Source organism: Buteo buteo, chromosome 4 (assembly GCF_964188355.1).
Source record: "Buteo buteo chromosome 4, bButBut1.hap1.1, whole genome shotgun sequence".
NCBI lineage: Eukaryota > Metazoa > Chordata > Aves > Accipitriformes > Accipitridae > Buteo > Buteo buteo.
Genome location: NC_134174.1, coordinates 14887890 through 14915520, shown reverse-complemented (window position 1 = coordinate 14915520; position 27631 = coordinate 14887890). Strand labels below are relative to the sequence as shown.

The following is a 27631-nucleotide window of genomic DNA, read 5'->3' as shown; positions in this document are numbered from 1 at the left end:
CCACAACAAGAAACCAACAGATGGACTGCATGAACTACCTGCCTCAGCAAGTATCCTATCAGGATTGGTGCTCTGTAGATAGTCCTGCGTTTTTGTCCAAGGCACATCAGAAAGTGGGAGGGTTCGTGGGATGTCTGGTTTTTTTTGTCTGCCTCACATGCTGCAAATGTTGTCTCTGTTAACTCCTTCCATTTAATCTGATTTTCTTTTTTTTTTCCCCCAGTGCTTTCCAGTTTAAAGCTTGTAGACTGCACAGGCTTTCAATATTTTTTTTCCATGCAAATAACAATTTTGTTCTTTTCCCTTCTGCTTCTTGAAGGTAGAGTAAATTCTGTTGGTATGCACTTGGTTTATGTCTCCCAGTGATCCAGCAAAACAGTACCTCGTTTCGTGTCTAGCAGCAACGCAGCCCTGGGGAGCAGGGACTGCAGGCTGCTTCTATGGTAAGGGAGATGGAGGCTTCTGAAGAGAAGACCTTATGGAGAAGATCCTCTAAAGCAGTAGAGGTTGAACATTCAGTATCCAAGCTAATTGATCCATTGTTCCTTTAAAATCACCAGAAGTGCTTAAAATAGTCTCCTGCTGCTTCCTGTACCTTACTATTTGTGCTCAGGAGGTGCTGCCAGTATGTGTGTATTTGTAGACCCTTGTAAATAAAAGGTCTCTGTGGTTCATCTGTGTTCCAGTGGCTCCTTAAGTGTGACCTGGCAGGCAGGGAAAAACAATTTGCAGTGACTTTGCAGAACTAGAAACACAAAGTTGGCAGTAAGCGTTGATGGTGGTCTGAGAAAATTTGAGGGATGGCGGTGGTCCTGGCTCCAAAATCTCCTGAGTCCATCTGCTGCTTGTGTGGATTTTCATTCTTCTTCAGTACTGCATGCCTTTGAGAAACGGGATCAGCAAAGCCCGGATCTATTTTTGGTAGCTGCAATACAAAAATATTCCTTTGTGTGTAGTAGAGCTATTTTCCTTACTACTTTTTTCTTTGAAAAGAAGAGCAAATGCAATGCAGTTTGGCTGCAGGGAATTATATGACTCATTTAGTAAACAGTGAATACAAAGAGAAATAGTGTTTCTATTGTATTGCAGTTTTCTGCTGTATGTTTCTGTTGTCTCAGATTTTAATAGGGAAATTATACAAGTAGCCTAGACCCAGGATGGTGTTCTGAAAGATAACTAAGTTATATGCTACAAAATCTAGGTGATCCCATTAAATTAAAATTTCTTTCAATTTGTGTTCATGTATTTGTTTGTTTGCAGGGTACACGTTGAATTTTATGTCATTTCTACTGCAATAAAAGGCAACTGCTCTGTCAAATGTGAATGAAGTTTGAAATATAAAGAGCTGTGGAAATGACAGGCAATGTCTACAGGGTTAAAATTGAAATTTTAGCTGGCAAAACAGCCAGTTATCTGTGTGCTATGAATAATTTGAACATAAAGACAAACTCAAATAGTAAAGGGGAGTCAGTTTCACTACCAAAAAGAAAGCTTCTTTTTTTTTTTTAGTACTCTTTAGTACACTTTTTAAATTATAATTTTTTTTTTCTGTTTAATATTTACACAAAGGTTTGGGAGCCCTGTGGGAGCAAGTGGCACATTGCTCATCAGTCAGTATTACAACTCAGCTGCACGCTTGGGTTGACTTTTTTCCCCTACTTCTGTTTGTATTGCATGATCAATAAAATCAGTCAAAAATGCAGTATTTAAAATGCTTCACAGAAGTAGATGTTTGTTATTAGGATCATGGGGAGTATGTAAAAAAATGCAGCTGTCCTTGTAACTGTCATGATATTGTACCCAGTGTGATTTTTCTCACTTGAAGAATGAGAAACTTAAGTAATATCCTACTGTGAGATGGGTGAAGGATCCCAACTATTGTCCTGTTCAGATTTTCTGTGACTGCTGTCCTCTTCTACAGTGAAGTTTTCTTTGAACAAAACTTTTTATTCTGCAGCGTAGGAATTATATTTTGTTTTGGTGGATTTAAGAGCTGAGAGCACACTGGCTTATGTTTTTGTCTAAAATTGTCAAGTAGAAGAGGTCTCCTTTCTTCATGCTGTGTTATGTTTAAAATTCTGTTCTAATTTGCTAAAACTGTATCAGCTAATGAAACTAATCTCCATGTTAGCACGTTGAGGGGCTAAGATGAGCTTTACGTGTTAATAAATCCCTTGATGTGCATATGAATCAGGCATAGACTAAAAATAGTAGTGAGCACTAAAATATATATTTTTTTGTAACTACTAAACACAGGTAGTATTCCAGAGAAGTCAAGAGAGCTTCAAGCTCTTCCAGGGACCTAATAGGCTTTGCAAGCAACTGCCTTTTTTAGGATAGTCCTTAAACTGAATAAGAAAGAGATAGGGGTCTCAAAGACAAGCCTTCATGAAAATGTGTGGGAATTGCCTGCTGGGCAGGGAGTGTTGGACTGCACACCCCTCCTTTGGGCAGGTGACCGAGTTTTGCCCTCCTGTGTCAGGAAAGGGTATCAGAGGAGTATTGGAGAAGCTTGCAGTACTGGAGTAAGAAAGCGGTGGGGGAAAAAAAGGTTCAAATAATAGGAAATCAGGATCTGTTAATTATGCAATTCATTTATGACAACTGTCTTGTGATTACTTATTTTTGCAAGCATTTCTACCCATTTCAATATAATTTATTTTGTGAACATACTTGAAATCTTAATACAGAATAATTTTAAAATTTAATTGGAACCAATTACATTATCTTAATAAATACTATTAACTGTGAAAAATAGTGTGGGAAGGAAAGGGAAAAGGGTACTTCTGTCTCCTTATTTAAATTGTGGACATGGTTAAATAAAAATTTTTCCTAAAATCAGCATAAATACTAACCAGAATTGTCATTAAGAAAAAAGTACTCCTGGGTGACCTTGCCATAGCTTTTCTTGCTGAAAGTGCGCTTTGTGCATAACATGTTGTGCTTCCTTGTACTTCCAAAGGAATGAGGAAAATTGTGGAATTATGTTTTATAGCAAGAGTAAGTTCCCTGTATTACAATGCTCTTTATAGTCCTGGTGTTGATTTTTTACATCTCAGTGGGGAGGTGTGGAAGCTATTGCACAATATAAATATGTAGCTTGAGTATTTGAGTTTTCTTGGAATATGAGATTTTTATGGTTTACATGTTTCTCTAAGCATGAAGGCAGTTGTGCCTGGTTTTTGCTTGAGAACTGCTTTGTGCTTAGCTTATGTGACTTCAGTTAATTTTGTTTGGAGAAATTCTCAGGCTTTTTTCCTTCAGTTTTCAATCTAAAGGGAATTTAGGTGGTGGCTCCATTAGGCTGCAAGACTTGTGCTAAAATTAGGGCTGACTTGTCAGACTTGAGCTGTCACCATTTGGTTTGCATTTGTGTTTGCTATTTCATAAATGGAGGCATTTTTTAGTAATACATGTATACTAATATTCAGTTTTTTAATGGAGAATTTTAATTTAACTCCTGTGAAACCCTGGAAAAGAGCTAATTTTGATCAATACCAGTGGATCTGTTTGTTGCAGTGCCCACTTCGTGAATGTTTGACCTAGAGTTTTGCTGTCTGGTTGCAGTACAGCTTTGACCCAACTGTGCTGTAGACTTGCCTTGTGCTTGAGAGGGAGCTGTGCTGCTGTGAAGGTTATTCTTATGCTGTATTTCAGATGTGCTGCTTTGGAAAATGTGCTTTCGTGTTCTGCAAACCTGGAACTTCTGTCTAACACGGATTTGTGACTTCTGACTGCATTTGTGACTCACTGCTGGGCTGTGGTGGGATGGCTGTAGAAAGCAAACCTTATGTAAACTTTCTCATCACTGTGTTTTTAAACCCAAAACTTAAAGCAAGTATTAGTTATTCCTATACTGCTTTATTTTTGGCTTTAGAATATGAATCTATATGAATATCTTAACTTCAATGATCAGGAGTGTGGATTTGGCTTTGTAGATGCAGTATTTCAGGACTGCAATATGTACGTTTTGGTCTGCGGGGCTTATAATGTCAAAGAGAGATGTATAGGTATCAATTTTATACTGTTCTTCAGCTTGTGCAGTATTATTTAACAATACATAGAGAAATGACTAGTGTGAGTGAAGCTAATACTGTGTTATTTAAATTTTTGAATACCAGGATGGTGTCGTTGCTTGCACTGAGGTGAAAAGGATGGAGTAGGCAGGAGTGGTTGAAAGGCTCATATTCACTGGTGTGAGAAGAGCAATCAAAGTGCTAGTCTTACTATATCAAATTAAAACACCAAAAAATATAATGGGGGACAGCTTAATTTTAATACCAGATGAACAGGGAGAGAAAGCTAATTTTACTTTAAATAAATTAGATCACTGAGGAGGCTGCTTGGGAATTATTTTTAAAAAGTAATAATAGAAATTGGCATATTAAATTTTTCTGGGTCAGATTTGGGGAATGAAGTTTTAAACCCAGCATTAGGGCATTTATTCATATTATTTGTGAAGACTTCCATGGAGATACAAAACCGAAGCAACTAGGAATATTAGCTACTTATTTAGGCAATGATGGGGGAGGGGTGAAGCTGACTTGTAAAGGAAAACCTTACAGTAGCTTATAGCAGGCTGAAACATGCATAATTAAAATATTGAGTCACGGTGGATTATTCCAGCATGAGCCTACTTCTCAATTTGCTTCATTATTTGATTGTGAGGCTGCTGGTGATGAACTGAAATCAAGACATTTGGTAATTTAATAAATCCAGTATAAGGAGATGAGTATGACTAGATTTATAATCTCAATGTTGTTGTACTGATTTTTAGGTACTTGATCAATATTTTAGACATCAGTAAATCAGAGTGTGTTCTTTTGCGTGAGACCTACGTTTAATTTTGTATTGGACGCTTCATGTTGCTCATTTTTGATGTTACTTCTAGCATGTTGATACTTTAAATTGAACAAACTGGTTTTTTGTAATAACTTGTGCTAGGTAAATTCAAAGCCTTTAGCAAAGGCCACACGGGAATATAACCTCAGATTCATGAAAGCTTTAGGCTCCTACTTTCAATATAAGTGACATGTCAGAGGTCACTTATTGTACAGTCAGATTCTCCATCAGAGTAGGAATTGTCAGATCTAAAGCAGATCAAAATTAAGAGCTGGGTTTAACACTTTCGATGTTTTAAACAGGACAAATACCTTTTTTTTTTTTTAATCCCTTCAAATGACATATCTGTGTACTACAGAATTTCCAAAAGTAGAATTGTCAGACTCATTTGTGGACTGACAAATCTTTTATGTATCTTTTACTATATGTGTTTTAGAAATTATTTGCTGATTTTTGCCTACTCTTGATATTTGTGTTAGAGATGACTGAAGATAGAAGTTCTTCTACATAGCAGTATCTTTATCTTAACTGTATAGTTATAAACTTGGAGCCCTAATACATCATGGGTGAAAGCAAGCTTTTCCAGTGCTTTGGTAAGAAAATAATTAGCTAACTAATAACCTATAAATAAAGGGAAAAGATAAATTCCTATAAATGTTCTCAAAATCTTTAAATTAGGAAGAGTATTTGATTCTTAGTCTGCCTTCCAAGAGAAAAAAATTTGTCTTGAGCCTCATTACTTCCAAGTTTTTATCTGGAAGATTTCCCTATTGGCATTGATTTCAGCTTTCAGAACACAGGCCACTAGTATAAGGAAGACTCAGTTGTGCAAGGATTGCATGGTGTTACATGTACATCTGAAATTCCTTTGGCAAACGGTTATGATTATGTTTTAGAGCAGCTGCACTTCTGTCTGCTCTTAGTTTCCTCCTGCCCCTTATTATTACTCTGCAAAGGCAAAAAAATACGAAAACCAAAACCAAAAGAAACTCAGAACTGAGTCAGCAGTTAGCAATGCCAAGTCATGTGCACTGTTAGAAACTCTTCATCCTATTTGTGGCTGAATTATAAATTGTTCACATTGTGACACTACTGAATGGCATCTGCAGATCGGTATTGACTAGGCACTTCCTAAGCACAGTTCTAGTGATTTGGCCAGGGAATATTTGAGACTCAGTGTCTTGTCCAGGGACCTTTCTTTCTGCTTCAATCCTGGCTTTTTTATAGGCTTGTCAAAAATCTGTATTGTCATCTTAAAAAAAAACAAGAAGAAAAAAAAAAGGCATGTTGCCAGTTGAGATGCATTAAGCTATTTTAGTGTATATTGTATATATGTTCTTTGTTTTAGCTTTGAGGATGATGTCTTTTTTTTTGTTTCATTTTTCTTCCTATACATGTATTTCATTTTGGTGTTTAAACCTGGTGTAGTGACTTATCTTTTAGATCATGATAAGCTTTGTAATTGTTTTCTGTAAATAATACTGAACATTGTGATAGCTCACCATCTGCCAGCTCTCCAACAGAGAAAAGTACTTTGCATTCTCTTAAATTACCCTTGTAGTAGGTTTTATATTCTTTCATTTGCTGCCTCCTAGAAAGTAATTTCGAGCTGAGGGCTGTGGAGGCCCTGTTGGACATTCCTTACTCAGGCTAACTCTTGAACTCCCTCATCAGTAACAGCGGCTCTGAATTTTGAGATGTGTCTTTCCCATTTGGAAAAATACCTCAAGCACAAACCCAAGTCTGGGGATTGCTTGTGATGTCTGTCTTCAGATAGAATTATTATTTTACATTAGTGTATTCTTTGATTGTAATGATTAAATGTATAATAGTCCACTTATTTTTAAGTAATTGTAATAGGTATTGCTTTGAAAATGAATGCTCTTAAGTGTGGCCCTGCATGTTTTGATTAGTGATCTACAAATATTAAAGCATTATCCTGTGAAACCCTGTCCCATTAGGTTTCAGAAGTTATATTTCTGCCTTTTTAGATACCTTCTTTATTTTTAATGCAATATACATTAAATACATAGTTCAGTTAAAGAGCTTATTGAAGAGGTAAGACATTCTAAGATTCAGGCTTGTATACAGACTACACGTGAATATAAAGCCAGCAGAATCTACATAAACATTTTGAAATAAATATTGCAGATGTCCCTAAAACTTGGGTATCTCTGACAGCAACACTTAGAACTCAGTGGTTTGAGTAATTTCATTCCACGTTATTTTTCTTGCTTCTATATTTAGTTTCATGGAACTTCTTTTCATTGATTGCTTTGATGCTAGAAAAGCATGGAACTTGAACTGTAACGTCCTCGTGATAAGGAGAGTTGGAGCTGTCTCATCCGTCTGTTGATGACTATTACAATTTGAAGTCTTCAGAGACCCTTCTTAGTGAGCATGTAGTGCTTATGACACTCAATTAATGTAATTTGACTTAATTTAAAATAGGGCTTTCTGCTCAAGAATGAGAAGAGATGCAATTGATAGACAAAAAAGGTTTTGATCTTTGTTGTTTATTAGCTGGTATTTGTTTATAGAAAATCATTAGGTGTATGCTCTTTGATTTTTATATATACGTAAAGCTGTTTAACCTTTCTGTTGCATGAATTGGCAAGCCACACGCAGTTAGAAATTCTGCATGGTAAGTTTGTCCTTGAAGTGGTGCGTAGAGCCCTCTTCTCTTAGGTGGAGAAGTTTATTGTAATATTGCATGTTGAGAGTAGATTCAGAGTGAAAGCTGTAGTGGGCAAAGCCTACTTTGATTTCTCTAGTGTCATCAAAGAAATTGAGAGAAGGGACCTGTGACCATCTTTTGGAGAGCTAGTTGAGTAATTTAGTATCTTTTGCGGTTTGGGGTCAACTGTAGAAAGAAAATGTTGGCTGGTTGTGTGATGTTGATAATTACTAGCAGTCAGTGATACTGTGCAGTTACCCATTTCATGAAACAGAAATGTGTGAATCAAGAAAGACATTAGTATATAAACATACTGTAGCAGTTTCTCTGTATTGCTGCATACTTAGCAGCAAAAAGCAGATATAGATAGTGTTAAATGTATGCACCAGTGTTTTAAAGGTTGAACAATATTACTGAGATATCACTAGTGACCTACCATTCAGGCATATAACTCAGTAAATACAGAATTCAGTTGGGATTTAGAAGAAATATACATTTATTTGAGATTGATGTATTTTTGTCATCCTAATGACATCATACAACAACTAAGACAAAGGTACTTTTAAAATATATAGTTCTAGAAGACACAAACATATAATTCATAATATTTTCTTATTCCTACTCTGAGGCATTGCAGCAAGATTACCAATCCCCTCTCCTTCAAGATTCTGTATTTTGCATAATATTAAGCCCATATATTAAAGAATACTGTGCTGCTAAAGATACCATCTTGCAGATGAAATTGTGTTAGACTACTAGTTCGTTTTATGTGAAGTTTAATATGGAATCATGAAAGCTCTTTTAAAAGAAAAAAAGGCTAGAGTGCTCAATGTTTTGCTATCACTTAAGATGCAAAATGCAGAAGAGCATCTTAATTGAGGCTGGAAGCAATAAAATATATTTGTATGCTAAAAGGCAGCTTCTCAAGTGGGTGGAACCAATTTATGCAAGAAAGAAAATGTGTATGCTGTATCCACCAACTTGATTACTGCAGGCTCATCCCTTCGAGTCCTTCCAAGAAGCATGTGAAATGTATTCTATTTCTTATTTTGACCAAAGTATCCTTTTAAAATTTCTTCATCAACATTCACTGTTAAGCTGATGTAACTTCTTTTTTTTTCTTATTATCTGCACTTGCCCACTGTGTTCCTCCCTCGTGTGCAAATCTGATTGCATCGTCTGTCTCTTCATATGTCAACATTGTAAGCCTTGCCCACTCATTCTTTATCTCCTGTAAATGCTCTGTTCTTCCTCCTGTGGTGTTCCTTTTCCTATAAATACCCTTCGTCACCAACATTTGTAGCTGCTGCACTCTTCTTTTTCAACCTCCTTAGCCATTTCTACCATTATACTCATAAGGAGTTGAGGGGATGATGGATATGGTTGGCAATTGCATTACTCTAATTATTAAACATTGTCTGGGTAGATGCATTTATAAATGCTTTTATCTCTCCATGCCTGCCTTCTCTTCCCTCATGGTATACTCCTTGTGTTCTTAGTCTGTAAACTCTTCATTCAGGGAAGCAGTCTTGTCTGTGTGTTTTTATATGGAACAGTATGTTCTAACTGTAACTGAGGCTAATATAATGTAAACACTGTATAAGAATACGTTGTTATTATGTAAGATATTCTGGCTGGTGTTAACAGGAGCCTCAGCGTTTGCTGTGAACTGTGTCTGATGGCAGTGTTGGAGCTAGAATATGGAAAACTGGAGTCTTAGGAGGCTTTGACGTCTGTCACAAATGCTCCATGGCTATAATGCTGGGGGAGATAAAAATAAGGACTTAGCATGGAAGTGTATATTAAAACAGCTTTAGTACCATAACGTGGGTATGTATTTGGAGCACACTTACCCTAGCCTTTCTTTGTAAAGGTACAAAAAAATACTTAAAAATGTGCAAAGGAAAAAACTTACGTGATTTTAATTGGAAGGCAATATAACAGTCCTCAAAAGGGAGACTTGTCTCCTGGGGATCTCCCTGACAGTTGGTGCTCTCCACATTTTGTATTTTGAATGGACTTTTGCTACAATGCTATGTCAATAAAACACAAATGTATCCTGGTACTTACTGGCCATGATCATAGTTTTTTGAGGAACCGCATACAGTACAGCTGTCTGTGAGCCGAGAGAAAAGCAGTGCTTCAACTGCATCATCAGTGCCAAGTGTCCTCTACAGCATTTTGCTTACAAAGAGAGAAAAGGCAGTATTATAATCAGTCTGCCTTGAGGAATGCCGAATGAAAAAGATGACTAATGATTTATTTTTTTTTAATAGTAAAGCCAACTGTTAAGTAACAGGGCTTACTAGAGGGATTTAGTGTTAAACATGGACTGCAATAAAATATTGATTTCAACTCTTTTTTTCTCCACCATACTACTGAAAGTTTTCATTAAGAGTTGACATGTTCTTTGTCAAAATGAGTCTTACAGGGAAGAACTTAGGTCAGTGATAAACATGTCCTCCTCTTTCAGAGCGGAGGTCTAGCTCTATTGGTGTAGCAAGGCTGAAATGGTTCACAGTGTAACAAAGCTGTTTGAGAAAATTAACTCAGCCTGATAGAAGCTGCCATCTGAAAAAAAAAAATCACTTTGTTTTTAATCCATATCTATGATTTTTCTCCAGACTTTACTAAAGGGTTGATCTTCATCTCCAGTGTTCATATTCAAAGTTTGTCAGAAGTGTATCTCTAATTTTATACTGCTGTCGCTTTGTAATCTGTACCGTCTTTGAGGAAAGAAAACATCCTTTAAAAAAATTCTCTTATTAATGTTCCCACACAACATAAAGGAGACTAGTAGTCTAAAAGATGTTTTCTCTGAGCGTGTTCTCTCTGAGTGGATCTCAAGAGGTTAACATGCAGCTTAAAATGTATAGATAATCTATCTGGTGTATAAAAATAGTCTAAGGACAAGGCAAAAAAAAAAAAAAAAAAAGGAATCCTTGACATGATTTAAGAACATGTACTTACAGTTGAGTAAGGAAAGACGAGTAAAGGCCTGCCAGAGGGCTTAAATGGGGATTCTGGCTAATAACACCACATGTGAGTAATACATGCAGATCACAGGTTTGCTTTTGGCATATGTTAGCAGCTAATGATGCACACACAGGGTTTTATCTGTCCTTGTATGGCCTAAGTGTGGTTACATTTTATAGTCTCGTACTTCTGTCAGTTTCAGCATTGCCAAAAACCCTTTAACTGGCAAAAAGTGCCATAACTTGGCTGTAAACTTTCAACTTTTAAGGCAAAATTTGTGAAATTAGTGGCAATCTGGAATGTTTGTGGTGGGTATTCCAAGGACAAGAGGATGAAGGAAGGTCCTCTTCAAAGCATAGCAATGAACGCACGAGCTTTGTGTGACAAGCAGTATTGAAAAACCAGTTTAAGCCAAAAGCTCTTGCTTGAGGAGAGACCTTAAGAACAAAGAAATGTAACTAAGCAGTTACAGAAGACATACCATTATTGTCCTGGCTTTCAAACAAAGTAATCAGTAAAGGAAACCTTCCTAACAGAGGCAAAAATGGGCTCTGCTCTAGTTGCTTGTACACCGGGACTGTGCAAGTAGGGCCAAATGGTCAATGTTAATACCTAATAGTTAGGTACTTCTGGTATTTTGTAACCTTGTAATGACTAAGAATCCCAAACCTGTGTGAGCCCTCTGCTATTTCAGGCTGTTTTGCAAAACACTGATGTCCCCATCTCAGAGGAGACGTTAAAAGAAAAAAAGAAAAAAAAAAAAGTGGAGGGAAACAAATCATCCTCCAGTTGACTGGTTTTTGTGTGTGCTGTGCCAGAAATGCACGGAAAGTAGTTGGAGTATGGTTGTATTTCATGTATTTATTTGTTTTTAAAATCTGATTAACAGTATCTCATACAACTATACTTGCTTGGACACTCAATATGCATATACTGTTGTCAGGAGTGTAGCGCAGAGATATTTAAGCTTGCTTTGGTACCAAACTGTATGCATGGCAGTATGCAAGACATGAGCCTGCCCTCCCTGGTGCCATCACTAGATGGCCTCTGGTTAGCTGCTTTAAAGATATTGAGATGTTCTGGCACTGGAGGTTAACTGGCAGAATAAAATAATTGATACTTTGTGACGTGGTTTAACAATAAAAGCTAGCTACAATTTAGATAGTATTTTCACTTTATTTTCACATTTTTGGCTTAAATTTTAACTGTATATTAGCTATATTTTAAACCATCTGCATACTTGATTTTAGTATAAACATTTATAATAAAAGTGATAAGTCAGAACTGAAAGACACTGTATGTCAGCACTCTGGGATAGATTTTGCTACACAGCAAAAGGTGCTATCTTTGTTCATTGGCCTATTTCTGTTTTGCCTGTTGCTTGGATTTTGGAAGATTCATTTTTATTCCATCATTCAGCCACCTCATAGTAGACTTCAGTTAAAACCTTAGTTCAATGAATGGTTACAGGACTAAGTCTTCTATTGTTTAACTGTTCTGTTCAGTCACTTTTCAATTGCTGTTTGCTAAAATGTGCCCTACTATAAGATACTTAAGTCTTTCCTATGAGTAGCAATTTGAGGATTCTGTTTCTTGAACCGGCTGTGTGTCTAAAATCTTGTCTTCTGACATTAGTTCACCCATTCATACATTAACTCATAATATGGTATTAGCTTCAAGGTTTAAAAAAAGAATATAAAATGCACAGCTGAGTTGAAAAGGGTCAATAATGGTTGCTGTAACTGTGGCAATATCCAGATTCTTTCAGAGCCTGGCCCTGGATGCAGAACAGATCCTGCACAGACTTGCACTCCAAGAACAATATAGTGCCTACATTGATAGCTCTTTTTTTGTGCTCATGACAATAACGATGTATTTATCCCCACTGAAATTTTAAATTCTCTAGGGCAGTAAGTAAAAATACTGATTCTGCAATGGCCTTTAGTGTGTGTATTTATTCCAGTTTTTAAGAGTTTGGTTTGATAACCAGAAATTTCATCTGTATAGAGATTTGAAGCAATATAAGGCTGAAAATGTTTGTACAGTCCTGTATGTATCTCAATCCACAAGTACATCCACTCAGACTTATCCCATGTAAATTTATCAGCCTGAGTGGAGTTACATCACTCTTTAAATTTCCCTGTGCTGCTGTGTACTTCATTGTTTATCTTGCCATGATACTTTAAAAAAAATTTTTTTCAGCCTCTGTGTTACTTTACACAAATATAAGAATGAGAACACGTGAAGGAAATACAGCAGTAATTTCTGTTTGTTTTTCCCTGTCTAGTCTTTTTAAAATTATTTTTCTCAGCTAACATGCCTGTGCACTCTTCTTTCAATATTTTTTTTTTACAAGTGCTTCACTTTTTCTTCACTGATACTATCCCTGATTTGTTGTGCCTTTCCTGTCTTCAAACTTTGTCATATCCTTGTTCTTTTCTTTTTCAAGGAAGAATAAATGTTACTATTATGATGGAGGCAAGCCATCAATATGGGGGAATTTATGTGCTAATGTAGCTATATTAGCACCTGTTCCTAGACTTTATCATATGTGGATTGCAATGAATAATAGCAATTTAAAAAAACATTTTTGGACATCTGAGTGACTCCACTGTAAAACAAAAAAAACATCAAAGCCTTAACCTTCCTTCCCTGTTTATATCTTATGGAAGGAAAGTGAGTTGGTGTAATTAATACAGAAAGAAGGGTTATGTTAAATGATACCTTAATCCCATGTTAAATCACAACAGGAATTCGTAACTAAATAGGTGAAGATTATATGCATTGGTAAAGCTATCTGAATCCATACAGCAAGGATGGGATTTACCTGACCTCATGTGGATGTCTGCAGTGTAGGCATCTACATCTTATCTGGTTACCCAGACTACTTTATTATTGGTGGAGAGACACTGGCACTTGGGGTGATTCATCTTGTTTGGGATTAGATAAACCAACTAATGAGATGACTTTGTCCTGAACTTCCCATTTCCCCATCTACAGCAAAAGGAGCCTGCTGTAACTCAGAGGTAGACACTAATAGGTAGCTGTCTAAAAGTTAGTGGTTGAAAATTGTCATCATGCATCTTCGGTCAGTGAAACAAGTTACTGTAGGAAGGCAATTTCTTCTTTCTTTAAAAATAATGCTGATACCCTCAATGATGTCCATAGTACACTAGGGATTTACACACTACAAATGCTGGGTTTGGTAGCTTTTGAAACTGTTCCAGCTAGATTTTTAAGAGGATGTTTGGACATAGCCAAGTGTAATGTAAAATAATTTAATTTACCCTTTCTTACATACTTCTGGATCTGGCCTTTATCTATTCACCTTACGTGCTTTCTCAAGCAGATTAACAAAGGAACAAAATAATTGCAGTAATTGTCCTTGGGGAATAAAGCAAGTCTGAATATTTTATCACTTTCAGTCACTTTTCCTGTTGATATTTCTAAGTGAAAATAAATCAGGGCAATGTCTTGCTGTCTTTTTATTCTTGTTGGAGGAGTGGTTTGATGACTCATGTTGATTGGGAGTTCTTCCAATTTTAACACAGCAATTGAGGGTGTTGCATATTTAAAAAAATAATAAAAAAGGCAAGCTCTTCTCCCCAGTCTTCTGGTAAAATAAGGATGAAAAACAACAGCAAAAATAAAAGTCTGGAAAAGATCCTATTTTTAAATGCACTTTTTACTTTATGTCCATGATGTCAGTCTACTGCCTTATTCACAAGTTTTTTATGGGCAAAAGCTGTATTTCAAATGTAAAAAAGCAGATGCTACAGGTTCTCTAAATATACTTGGACTCTCCTAAAATAGGTGTAAATTGTACTTAATATATCATATTTTCCAGTATATAGGGACCTCCAAAACATGGTTTAAATGTAAGGTGCTGGGTACAACTCATGGACCTGCCACTTCCTCAGCTGCTCTTGTCATCGCTTAGTTGCTTGTCGAGTAGAAGGAGCAGTGCAGGGGTGGAGGGAGTAGTAACCTGGTTACTGTCATTTCCCTTTTTTTGGGGGGGAAGGAAGGATGTGTTATTTTCCAGTACATATTCTGGTGTATCATGTAGACAGTGCATAGAAGAGCACAAGTTGATCTTCCTTAAAATATTCAAAGTGCTCTTGCCCTCCATGTCCTAAACAACCACACATCAGCTCATTTGAGCACATTTGCTACATTCAATGTTTTCCCTTGCAAGATTTAGTCCTTGTCTTTTTTTAGTTTGCTTTTCTTCCTACACTCTCCTGAGCTTTCTCATCCTTCTTTATCTACTGTCTTCAGCTATCTATTTTTGCTGTGGCAACATACCTTTTCTCCCTCTCAATGTTCTTCCCTTCTCCTTCTCCCAGAATTTTTGCTTTATTTTTCTCCTCAATTTTTTTCTGCTCTCAGTGATTTCTGCTGATTTTATTTTGCTCCCTGTGTCTCTCAACAGTCTCTGTACTGTTTCTCATCTCTTTTCCTTCATCTAGTTCTTAGTTAACATTTGAAGGTAAATTGGTGATTCTTATGACTTAAAAAAATGATATTGTTTAGAATTTACTTGTAAGGTTGGCTTATTGCTTACTTTTTATATATGCATAAAAAGGAAAGCAAAAATGATCTTATTATGGGTATTAAATACGAGGAGCAAATAAAGATTATATAAATCTATTTATATTCTAGTTTTCCTATAAGTAGGGTGAAGTAGTAGTGGCATTTAAAAATACAGTCTTTGAAGTGTGTTTCCTTCACTGTGAGGGAGCCAGGACGATCATTGGTAGGCTTTGTGTGGGCTAGACTTGCCTGTCCTGTTGAAACTTGAATGATCCGATTTTCAAGCACGTATCTTCTATGACTGTAAACTTAGATACTTTAGGGAATGGTGAATAGGACAGTGGAACTGGAAGAGAATTCAGATAATTTAACTTTCAGTGCTCTTCTGTGAGGATTTTATTTTATTTAACATAGGTTCCATTTTTCCCTGAGTTTATAAAAAGGGAAGTGCTCCAAGGATGGACCCTTCCTCTGAGCCCTCAGTGAAACCTAAAGTAGTAGGTAGAATATTACCTGACAATCTGTTTTTTCTTCCCATTTTCTTTTTCCTTTTGATGTCTTTATGACTTTGGTCTATTTTTAAAACAAAGTTTCTTGTAGTTTCGGTAGGGTTTTATTTTTATGAAAGACATAACTGACACTGTTGGCACTCTGTTCAACATTGTATATTGTTTAAGTGTTGTTCTAACAGCTGCCAAAAATAGGACCATGTTGTTGAAAACCTAAATTTATAGATGCTTCTTGCCAACAGTGAAGTCACAGTGTTTTGCTCTGCTCATGTATGCAGAAAAAGACTGAAATGTATAGGAGTTCTAACTTTACAGTTCGAAGAAGACATGTGGACATGTGTAAATGACATCGTTTGCTGACTCGCTAGATGCTAGCCACCAGGGCTGAGACCTGGAGAGGAGCTGGTATGGTTGCAGGGGAGGAGAAGGCTGAGTGACGTACTTCTACACTTTTAGCGGCATTGCTCAACAAAATCTGCTTCATACAATGTAGGAGGAGATGGGAGATAACGAAGGACGGTGACTAGCTACTGAATGATGTCACCACACATTTGCAGAGTGGATGGCGATGACTTGCCACCTACATCACTGTGTCTTCATCGCAGAAGAAACTATTTGTAGCCAGCTTTTAGATAAGGCGATACCAGGTTTCTCATGTGATTGCTGAATAAGTGACAGGGAAGTCAGATGGAGAAGGGCCGAGGGTGTGAAAAGAAAAAAGGTAGAGCTAAAAAAAATAATCTTGAAAGTCTTAATGTTAAAGAGGTGGGCTTGCAGACCAGCGAAGCACACTCTGAATTCATCATCAGCAATAGCTGCTGCTGCTGATGATATAATTTAGATGAGACATCAATGAGGAAAAAAAAAGCAGTGGAGGTATAAGTAGCTTTACCGATTGCAAGATCAGATCTCATGTCTGGACAGACCTCTGCTTTATATAAATACCTTCATGATTGTGGTTACTTCTAACTTCCTTCTTTCCTATGGAAATATTTTGTCTCTAGCAGCCAGAATTTTTTCTGATAAGATTTTTTTAAAGTTTCTTATACTTATTCCTTTTTCTTAAATCTTGCAGTAAAAGTTTGTAGATGTTTCTGTAGACTCCTTTCCAGTCATTTATTGATGTTGTATATGTATAATGTTGCTTTTAAAAGAAAAATGAAAAATCAACATCCCATTTCTTCGAAGAATAGCGCAAAAGCAAAGCAAGGGGGTATTTTGACATGTCTTTGCATGTGTGTGTTGTATGTTTTATCTATAAAATTAAAAATACTCCTGATGGAAGTTCTTCAGGTCTAGAAGGCTTTCATAGCACTCCCTTATCTGGAAGCACCTCATTTTTTCTTTCTGCTTTTGTGAGTATACTATATTCTTTTCCTATATATTCAATTATAGATATTCAATACACGTATGTATTATATGGTAATTACATTCAGACTTTACAAAGACAGGCATCTGAAGAATTAAAGGTATTTCTGTTCCTTGCAAAAAAGAAAGTGTAAATAAAAGAATGTCCTTTACTTGAAGATTTTGCCAAGTTATCAGTGTTGGGGTGTTTTAACATCTGTATCAGTTTAAATAAATACTTTCCTGTGTTACCACTATGTCCACTCTTAGCCTAGGGAGAAGCCCTATGGAAAAATCCCCAGTGTCTTTTCATATTGCTATGTAAATCCAGGGCACTGGCAATTAAAAGAGTGAAAATAGTATACATGAGAAACACAATTGAAATATAATTAGAAGGTTCCTCCTTTCGTGGGCACTGCATGCATGTTTAAAATTTGTCATCAGTACAATTGTATCTCCAGTAATAATTTTCAAATTTAATTTTTCTCTATTATAACTTTACTAAAAATACTGTTTCTAAAAGCTTAAACTTGATCAAGATGTAATTTAAGAATAGGTAGATCTATTTAGTTAGCTAAAATAATTTTTAAAATAATAAAAAGATGCTCTATTACAGGAGAATCATATTTGTGCTCAGGTACGATTGTTATGGCTTCATTGTTGCTACTAGTTGTCTGTTACAACAGACAATGATTTCCTTCTCTGCTTTTGTTGGCAATAGTTACGGTAGTGGGAAAGCACATCCACATGTGAGAAGCGGGTATGATCACAGCGCATGTGCATTTTGGATGACTGGAAAGTGGTGATGGTTTCACGTTAATTTTTTTCTGCTAGCTGTGTGCTTCACCTCAGAGATAGCAAAGGTGTTGTGTGCAGGTGCTATGATCCACAGCCTTTTTCTTGCAGTAATTGATGTTGGTCTGACAGGCTCTAACAGAGGATTTCAGTGTCCTTCAAGAGTTTGTGTTGGCCCTTCAGTTGTCTTTTCAACAAGAAACAAGCTGCAGAGAGCATGCTGAAGGATGGCTAACTGATCGGATATGGAATTTCGAGGCTTGTTGTAATATGGGGAAGGTTGCTGTGAGACAAAGCCTTAATATTTCATTCATTGGTGCCAGTGATTTCCAGAGCCTAGACTACACAGTGGACATGGACAGGCTTATTTACACGGCAGTTGTACAGTGTTCAAATGAAGGAACGATAGGTAAAACCAAAAGGAGTATTGGATGTTATTTGGCAAGTGTGGCATAGTACAGCTGACATCAGTATCTTGGTTTTGGCAATTTTAATGTCTGCTGAGGATGCTCCTCCTGCCGTCTTTGACAGACGCTCTCATTCCTTCTTCATGTAAAAACACTTTTTTGTTTCTCTCTTCCCCTTATCTCCTTCCTTGTAAACAACAAGGAACATCTTAATTGAAGTTTGACAGAGACAATTCTGTAACCTCCCCAGTGTTCTGAAGAGTTATGCTTTGGGTAAGATGATCACCAGGTGGACCCATGTCCCAGTGGGGCACAGCTCACTGCTAGAGTGGAGAGGTTTTTGGCTTGCTTTGTGCTCAGGATGACACGTACTTTTTTGATGGAGCTTTTTCTGAGAACTGTTTGTCCTCTTACGAGGCTGGAAAAGGAGAAACAAGTCCTGTCAGTTGTTCTAGAGGAACAGAGCTGACAATGTCCTCTTTACAGATGAGAATTCAAGGAGTATAAGAGCCAGATGATCTGCTGGATAAGGAATGTTGAAAACCTTGCAAGAGTATTCGGAAAAGCCAGTTATGTAGATACTGTGGTGGTGATCACAATATAAAAACTCTGACAGAACATACTGAAAAACATCCTGTGAATACCCTGTCAAAATACCTCAATTTAAAAATATTTCTACTATAAGGATTTCTAACTGTAGGATTTGTAACAAAAAGTAAAAATGTAAAGCTTTTTAGAACAGTGAAAGATAATAAAAAGTAAGGCCTAGGAGAAATTCTAACCTGGAGTTTAAGGTTATAGCATGTATTCAATAATTGTGACCCAGTTTAATCCTTCTGGGTAAATCATGTAGCTTCATCTCCTAGGAGAGGCAGGAATCAGTGTGTGCAAGATTTTATGAGTCATTGCTTTAGACTTTAGAAGGTAACATATGCTTGACTCAGTTTGGATGAATAGAAACCTGTTTTTTCTTAAGACTGGAATTTAATTTGTCATTCTGCAACATTAGAGCAATATATTTTTTCTCGAATTTCGAAGAAAAAGCACATAACAAATGAGTGGAAAAATAATAGTATTTGAAAATCTGAATAGCACTTATAGGCATTTAGGCAAATTGTAGACCTGAAAGAAAATGCTATTATTGAAAGAATCCTAACACAGTAACAATTGTACACTAGATTGTAAAAGGAATAAGTTAGAAATACTTCAGACTAGAAATCAGAAATTATCCATTCTGTCTAGTGTGTTAAGACAGTGAAGATGCTAGAAGTGATGTAGTTTGAGGGTGTGAAAATACTAACACTCCGTTATTATGCTAAAGGTTCAATTTCTTTCAGCTTTGGCAGAAAAGCTGACCATGCACGCTCAGCAAACCATTTGCCTCACTCTAGACAAGGTTTGGAAAATAAAGCTAATAAATTATTGTTTTAACTAACAGAGTAATAATTTCTTAAATCACTCTGTCTCTAGCTACCTTATATACAACTGTTCTCATATGAAGATTTTTTTTTTTTTGCCTTGTAATAGGAAGCAGTTGTCAGCTGATTTTAAAGGACAGGAGAATATATTTTAACATACTTAGTGAATATTTTGTTGTTTTGTTTTTTTCTTCCCAGAATGGATAAACTTGTAAGAATAAGCTTTCTGTTTTCCAGCAACTCTAAGAAATGTTCTCAACTCTGCCCTTGTCCCCTCCAAACAAAACCTTTCTCATGAAGGTTAAATACATATAAATAATAAAGCTAATACATTATTGCAAATAATATAAACAATATAATATAGATTATGTTAATGCATATCAATAATAAAGGCAAATAATTAGAAAATAACAAGCACAGTCATATTTGGGTTTAATAATGTTTTCTTTGGTGTGCTTTACTGGTATTTAATCTGATAAGTAGTTATGGAAAAAGAAGTTTAAATCTTATATTTTTTTTCTTTGAATTTTGTTTTTCTTTGAAGAATGGCTTTTTGTACAACCACAGATTTTCAAACTAACAATTGGGCTGAGATGGGAGGAGGGAGGGAAAAGCAGCAACTTGGTGCTGCGCATGCATCTGGTACAGCAAATGCTGCCAGACCCAGAACTACCAAAATGAAGAATTCCTCTTAATGTCATCTTTGTGTTTCAGTAAGCACTTTATTAATGAATACTACAGCCTGGCAAAAGATCAAATGCCAGATTATGTCAACAAGGCTTAGTTAAATTTATGTGGGTGACTTAAAAGAAATTCAAATGGATAGTTACGTTTAACTGTAATTCTATTTCCCTGGGTTTATAATGGACCATTTTTAGAGTAATTGTAGCATACCTTAATGCTTTTCTTCTTAAATACCTAATGCTTCCTCAAGTTTATCTACAAACTTCCTTTAAAAATGTCCATATATAAACATAAACAAGAAACTCAATTTGACTGTATTAAAAATTCTTCAGAGGTATTAAGTAGGTGACTTAGGCTGTATATTTATATATTTGGAAACTAAATATTTAAACAAGTAAAAGGCAAACTCATCTGTGTATTTTGTATGCTTTTTTCCTTTTTTGGAGAAGCAGAAACAAACTTGGCTGTATGGTGGATATTCTCAAGCTTCTGGTTTCCACCCTGAGATCTCCTGCAGTGCATGTTTTCTTCCTACCATGTTTCATTCCTTTCTGAATCCCATGCTTTTCCATGTACTCCTCTTATGGTGAAGATTCAGTGAAATGGAGTTTTAAAACGATAGTACTAGTGTTGCTATTTTTCTTGAATAGAATACCTTTGTTCATTCAGTAAGTTCTCAATGGATGGTCTTCCATTTTCCTCTGCAAAAACAAGGCAATGGCTACCATTAAAGGTATATACTGTCTTTCATATTGGCTTTGGCCCCCATTTGTGTTAATGAGAACAGCGCTGAACAACTGGCTGTGTCATCTGCATGAAAGATACCTGTCTTTAAGGTAGACTTATCTCTTGGGTACTAATGGGGGTGGCAGCCATTTTGAAGGAAGGCAGATTTTCCTTAGAATATTTTGTAAAAGTATTATTTTTCAACCTCAGCTCAGGTATGAAAAATTCAGTTTGGAAGGATAACAGTGATATTACTATGAAAATATTTTTTAAAAAGTACCTGAGCAGATGATTCCAGCAGAGTTTTAAGTATAGCAGAAATGTGAAAAATCAGTGTTTCTGTATCTCTGAGATCACTAGGAGATGATCAGATGCAACCTATAGTTTCTTAAAAAAAAAAAAAAAAAAGACTCAGTGTTGTTAACATTAAGTCCACTTAATGTTCCTGTAAATACTGAGTAAATCCATCTCCCCCTTTATGCAAGGGAAAATGAAATACTTCTTTTAATCACATTTTTCTCTTGATTTCTGTAAGTTTTGGTTTGGTTGTTTTTTTTTTTTTTTCTGGGCAGATATGGACTCCTATTATGTATGCCTGCTGAGCTGAGCATGAGTGGGACCCAGGTTTAGTTGGTGCTTATGATGTGGACTTGTGCAGTGTATACAAATAAAGGATCTGTGCTCCCCCTTTGTGTCTTTCATCTAGTCCCTACTACTTGTGTGTGTGGTGGGGGAGTGTTTTTTAAAATATACTTTTACATTCAGAGCAGTCACTAAAACATGACTCTTACATAAATGTTTAAAAAGCTGTGCATTTTGATACTACTGACTTTTTTATACACCCCTTAAGGAAAGGAGGGGGGTTAGTTTTATCAATTCGAAGTAAACAGTTTTTTTAAATGGTGATTTTAGTATTTCAAGTATTGCATGACCTTAAAAGTTCTATTGTAATTTCCCCATGCCCTGAGCAGAAATATTATTTAGGATACTGAAGAAGAATAATACTAAAAATATTAATGTAATCTCTGCAACAGGAGATTGCAAACAGCTGTTTTTCTGTCCCTCATTCTTCAGTGAGGCAGTCACTGGCTTGTGTATCAGCATTGCTGTTGATGTGCATAAGAGACCTGAAGAAGTCCATAAAGCTACTATTTTTTTTTCTTACTTCAAAAGCTTAGTAACATCTGGAAGAATTATTTATTTTAGGGTAATGATACTCTTTGTGCTTCCATACTACCGCATGTAATACTCACATGTTGATTGAATTTAGGCTTTGCGTTTGTGCCGTTTTGAAACCCTTGGTGCCAGGGCCTGTGGTTTCAGCAGTTCACTTTGTAGAACTATTTCTTATTTTAAAAGTACATTATCTAAAAGAGATCAAGGAGTGAACCTCTCAGGTTTTGTGTAAATCTGCCTAATTTTGTCCTGTGATACCCTGGGCCTCATCAGGAGAATTTTAATTTATTGCCTTCTTTTGTGCTGTGTAGTATGTCACTTGTGCAACAACTATTCACAACTTAAAACATAGATCTGTCCACATAAAATCACATTAGTGATACTGAAGTTCCTAACGCATTTCATGGTTTCAAGGCTGAAAATTTACTTGGAATGGGTAATTTGGTTAATTTGCTTTGCATACTATTCTCAGGTCTGGTTTTATAGGATTTGGGAAGCAGAATTATTTATTTTAACAGTAACACTGGAAGTACTGTCAACTTACCACAAGTTGAGAGTTTTAATAGGTAAAACGTAAGATCCAAGGAGCTGTACCACTAATGTGACGTAACGAAGGAAAAGACAATGGGGAATAGACTAGGATGGATATTGATGGGAAAGGAGATGTTTAAAGATATTGTAGAACAAAGGCTAAAAGCATCTTGAGCTCATGTGCTAATGTATACACTGCACAGAAAATGGAAGAAAAGCACTGAATCTGCTAGTTTATGATCAGGTTAGATTAACAAAACATGTGGATAAGCCTGCTTACTAATTAAAAATTAAGTATATTTTTCTTGTATCTGTTTAGTATAATGTTTATTTTAAAAGGGATGTATGGAATTTTGTATGGCTGGGCTTTACATCACAACAAATCAAAGGTAGTATGTTTAGCTTGCCACTCTGTCTCTTCCTTTGCTCCCAAAAGGAAAAAATAAAAGCTGTACTAGTTGAGTTCTGCAACAGTGGTTCTCTGCCCTGGATAAATTTAATACATGCACTGTCAGTAAGATATTTTAATCTTGACTGATGAACGTGTTGTAGGCCATCAAGATAATCTGTTTGCAATAGACATTAATAAGTTTTTAGTGAAACAGTGACTTCTGTCAGTTGACTTTGAAATAGTGGTGACTCTGATATCTACCCATATGTCATAAGGAACAGTGTTGTATACCTTGTCCACACTTTTCCATCTGTGCTTAAGCAGCAGCTAGGGTTCTTTTTTTCTTTTGTTGTGGAGAACTCTTGTGTTTTTTTCTTATTGGTAAAAACAAATAAACAAAACTTCAGACTAGACCTGCTCCCCTGTTCTTTTTTCCAGATCATGTATATATTCGTCAGAGGTTCCCAATTCCCATATCACATTATTTTTCTTCTTCTTTCATATTATTGAAATAAAATAGCTTCTCTTTGGCTTGTCTGGAGAGTTTCTTCCTTTACCCTTTCTGAGGTAGTTTGTTCTAGATTTGTTGTGGAAACTTTAGGTTTCTTGGAGCCTTTGGCATGAAGCTCTCCTACAAATCCCCTTTGAGTTTAGAAACTGCCAGCATGTCTTTGTAGGGCTCTCCTCCATTTTTTCCAACCCTCTGGTCTCCCCTTTTTTTGGTGGTGCAAGTGATCTCTCTCTAAATGGAGATCCCTTCCTGTTTTAACTTTATCAGATGCCTTTTTCTCTGATATAACCTACAACCTACACCTGAACATCTCAGAGGAGGCAAACAACTGGTCTAAGAAAAATAGTCTGAGCACAGATTCCTCTAAATGGTTAGTGTCTGCTTTGTTTAAAAAAAAAAAAAATTAAAAAAAATCATGATGATTATGTGATTATGAAGCCATTTTGGGCAGTGCAGAGCCTCTCTGAGCTTGTTTTTCGTTTTCATTCAATCACAGCTTGAATAGTATGGCTTTAGAGACTTAGTGTATCTGCTTCACTCAGGTCTTGGATGAGAGCCAATTGTCTGCCAATTGATCTGTACACAACGTAAAATTATTCAAAGTGGGCTGATAAAGTGCATGGAACAACTGGGGGGCTGGTGATGATACTGCTGCCCATAACTGAATTTATTGTTATTTTGTAGCTTGGTAAATATATTGTATTAGCTGCTGCTTTGGGATTTGCAGGCACTAATTTTCATTCATTTTCATCTTTTTTCAGCCACAGGGTTATGAACTATTCTTCTGGATGTGGTTCTACTTACAGTGCTGTCTTTTTGTTGCTTCTGAAATTAGGACAGTCCAAAAATCTTCAGTGAGAACATAAGTGCTTGCTTGCTAAGTAGAGGTTCACTGTATGTCTGTGTGCTGATCAATATAGTTATCTAATTAACTCATAAAAGCCATTAAAGGTGGTTTTCTTTGATTCTGTAATGGGTGTTGTCCTGAACAGCCAAGCATTTACCTCTGTGCTGCAGCACTTGAGGTCAACCAAAAGTTGAAGTGTTAGGTCTCTGTGTCAGGTTGGTGGGGCTTGAACCAAGAGGCCTTCAGGAAGAGCTGCTTGGTTGTAAAACTTTTCTTTTTCTCCCCCCCCCCCCTTTTTTTTTTAACTTGGACTTTAACAAATATTACTGTAATTTGCATTCTTCAGGGCTGCAAAGGCTGGCTGAGTGGGTGGTAGGGTAACCACAATTTGGAGAGTTTTTCTTTTTTTATTTGGACTTGGGATGCAACTTGAATGTTCTAATAAATTCTGTAAATGAGCCCCGATTTCTGGATATGTAATTTATAAATAAGGGATAACATTGCTGTTTCTGCAGCCATTTTTCTCTTCTGGCCTAAAAGGCACTTAGTGTAAAACTCATTTGTCTTATTTTGGTGGTATTATTTCCATGGTAAGTTTTGTATGAGGAGTGATAATGGTGGTATCAGCCTGACCTTGGGGGTGCAGTATGGATGTGTAAAGGTACAGATTTGCTTTTAGAAATGAACGAAATGGGTCCGCTTGCAAAAATCTCAGCGGAGACAAAGATAGGTAAATCCCAAATAAAATATTTCAAATTGACAGGAGAGAAGCAGAGAAGGGAAAGAAAGAAAAACACCAAAATCTTGTGATGGAAGCTTTATCAACTTGTGGAATGGAACACTCATTAATGATGCTACATTTTTTTTTCTGTGAAGTCTCATTTTATTTAAATTCTTTTTGCTATATTAAATAAATCTTTGTTGCCACACTTTGTTGCAAATAGTAAAGCTAAATTATGTGGTGGAATGCCATTAGAAGGAAATGCCTTTGTGCATATCTTAGAGCATCCAGGGACTTCAAGTTTGCAGTGAAGTAACTTATATCTTGGATTTTATTTTTAATATCTTGTAGTGTGTTGTTAGCAATAAAGTATAAGTGTAATAATCTCTAGTCATCCATTGAGAAGCCTATCTGGAGGCTTGCTTATGGAATGGGTCAGTTGATGACTTTATTCCAAGCTCTGTGGATTTTGTTTTGCCATAAAATCCTGCCTTGTTCATACCTGTTTATGTAATCCATTTTAAGTTTTAACAGGGTTAAGAATTTTCAGAAGCAATTAAAAAAATTGTTGGATTAGGAGATTGAGGACCATATTTAGTCAGTCAGTGTCAAGGATCTGTGGTAGGGGAAATTATCTTTAGTTTGCACCTCCAAATTGTCAATTTTATCTCTGTCCAAAAGTGAGGGTAAGCAACTGAGAGAGCTGCCTTGTAACATTCTTTCATACAGAGGAGGGGTGGGGGGAAGAAGTAGAGTACTAAAGGGATAAGCTTTCTCTGCAAAGCTGTCCAAAGCTTTAGTCTCCTCCATACCACAAAAATTTCTGTGGTGTAGCTTTTCGCTTTTAGTACTGACAGCACAAATGTGTTATCACAATGTGTAACAAAGCATCCTGTTCATATTGAACCATATTGGGTCAGAGTATGAAGAGAGAATCTGTAAGGAAATGCAGGTGTGCTGGTCTTTAAGGAAAAAAAGTACATACTTTCTTTTAACCTGTGTAATATCAAGTAGTCTATATTCAGAGACTTGTCAAAGTAATTTTTTCCCCTGAATTTTCTTAAAGGCAGTCTCTTTCACAGAAATATTTTTGCAGTGTTCTGAATACCTGGTTGAGTCCTGCAGTAGATGTTTTTGATCACGCCATGCCACTGTTGTTCAGTCTATTTGATCTTTTGCACTGCCTTCATACAGTTTAAACACAAATTTCCCAGCTGCCAGGCTGGACATTCCTGTGGCAGCTGAACTTTTGCCTGTGTTGGGACGTGAGTCTGGGTGGGCAGAGAAGTCATCTGGTAGCTGTGACCAGAGAAGCACCAGCTGCCTGGGATGGGCAATGGTAAAGGAAGTTTTGCATGGTCCTTGCAGTCACGCAGCGGAGCTGGTTGTGGACACATGGACGTTTCAACAGACATGTCTTGAAAGCTCTGAGAAACAACTACTTTGGATGCGAGAACTGAGATTCTTCTTGGAAGCTTCTCCAGTCTGTATGTTTTGGGGAGAACAAGTGGCATACACTTAACCAGGTGATGATCGCTGCTGACTTGCACCCCTCCACCAGCGCACGAGGGTGATAAACTTGTTCAAGTAGCCATAACAATTTTTTAACTTTGGTAAAAAAAGGAAGGAAAAAATCTAGTTTCTCTTCTTTCTCCTGTTTCCAGAAATTTCTGAGGCTTTGTATGTGAAATATATGTAAAGAAAGAAAAAATAAGTCAGGTTGAAGCTCTCCTGTCATAGAGCGGTTAATCCCTAATTGCTGAAGTTTACTTGGGTTGTAGACAAGTGGACATAGTCTTAATGTTGCACAGGTCTTACCAGTATTTCCATAGGTGGCACTACGGTCTCCGGCGAGGATAGGATCTTAAAACGATGCTGGCATCCGTGACATTATTCTTTGCGGTTTTTTGGGTCACAAGCCTCTTGACTCCAGAGCTCCTGGTGAATTCACTTTTTGGCTGTCTCTTGTGCTTCGACGGGCTCTTGTGAAACGCGTGACAGACGGCACAAGGGTGCATCTCCCCCGTGGTAGCGGTTGGCCCGCGTGTCAGTGCGGGGCTGCCCTGCCAGGCGCCTTCTGTTACGGCAGCAATGGGGTGTCAGCCCAGGTTAGCCGGGCGGGTGTTTCCGCTTAGTAATTAATGGATACTAATAAACCGAGGGAAAATGGAATACTACTTTCAAAGTATATTTGGAGTCTCTTTTGTAATTCATAGTGTGTATATATATATATATTTAGGGACAGGGTGCTAAAAAATCAAATCCAGGTATGAGTAGCGTTTTCCATGTCTGACTTCGAACCCGCGCACGAAAGTAGTGATTTAATACTTCATTCTTTGTGACAAAAATGATTCAAAGAGCCATATTTTTCAGGCCTTTTGATCTGAAGGTTTTCGAGGGTGCCCAATACAGCTTAGACAACCAACCGGGAGGACAATCCGTGCCATAAATCCCTTGTTTCGCCTTTTCCCCCTCAGAAACTCACCTCCGCGCACCCGCTGGCAGCGGTGGCGGTAAGACCGGCCCGGTCACGGCGT

The 27631-nt window shown here is 36.8% G+C and overlaps 1 protein-coding gene across 5 annotated transcripts in view; it reads left to right on the top strand.

Moving 5' to 3' along the window:
• SRPK2 (SRSF protein kinase 2) overlaps positions 1 to 27631 on the top strand; it is a 149238-nt gene that overhangs the window by 20208 nt on the left and 101399 nt on the right. The window lies entirely within an intron of this gene.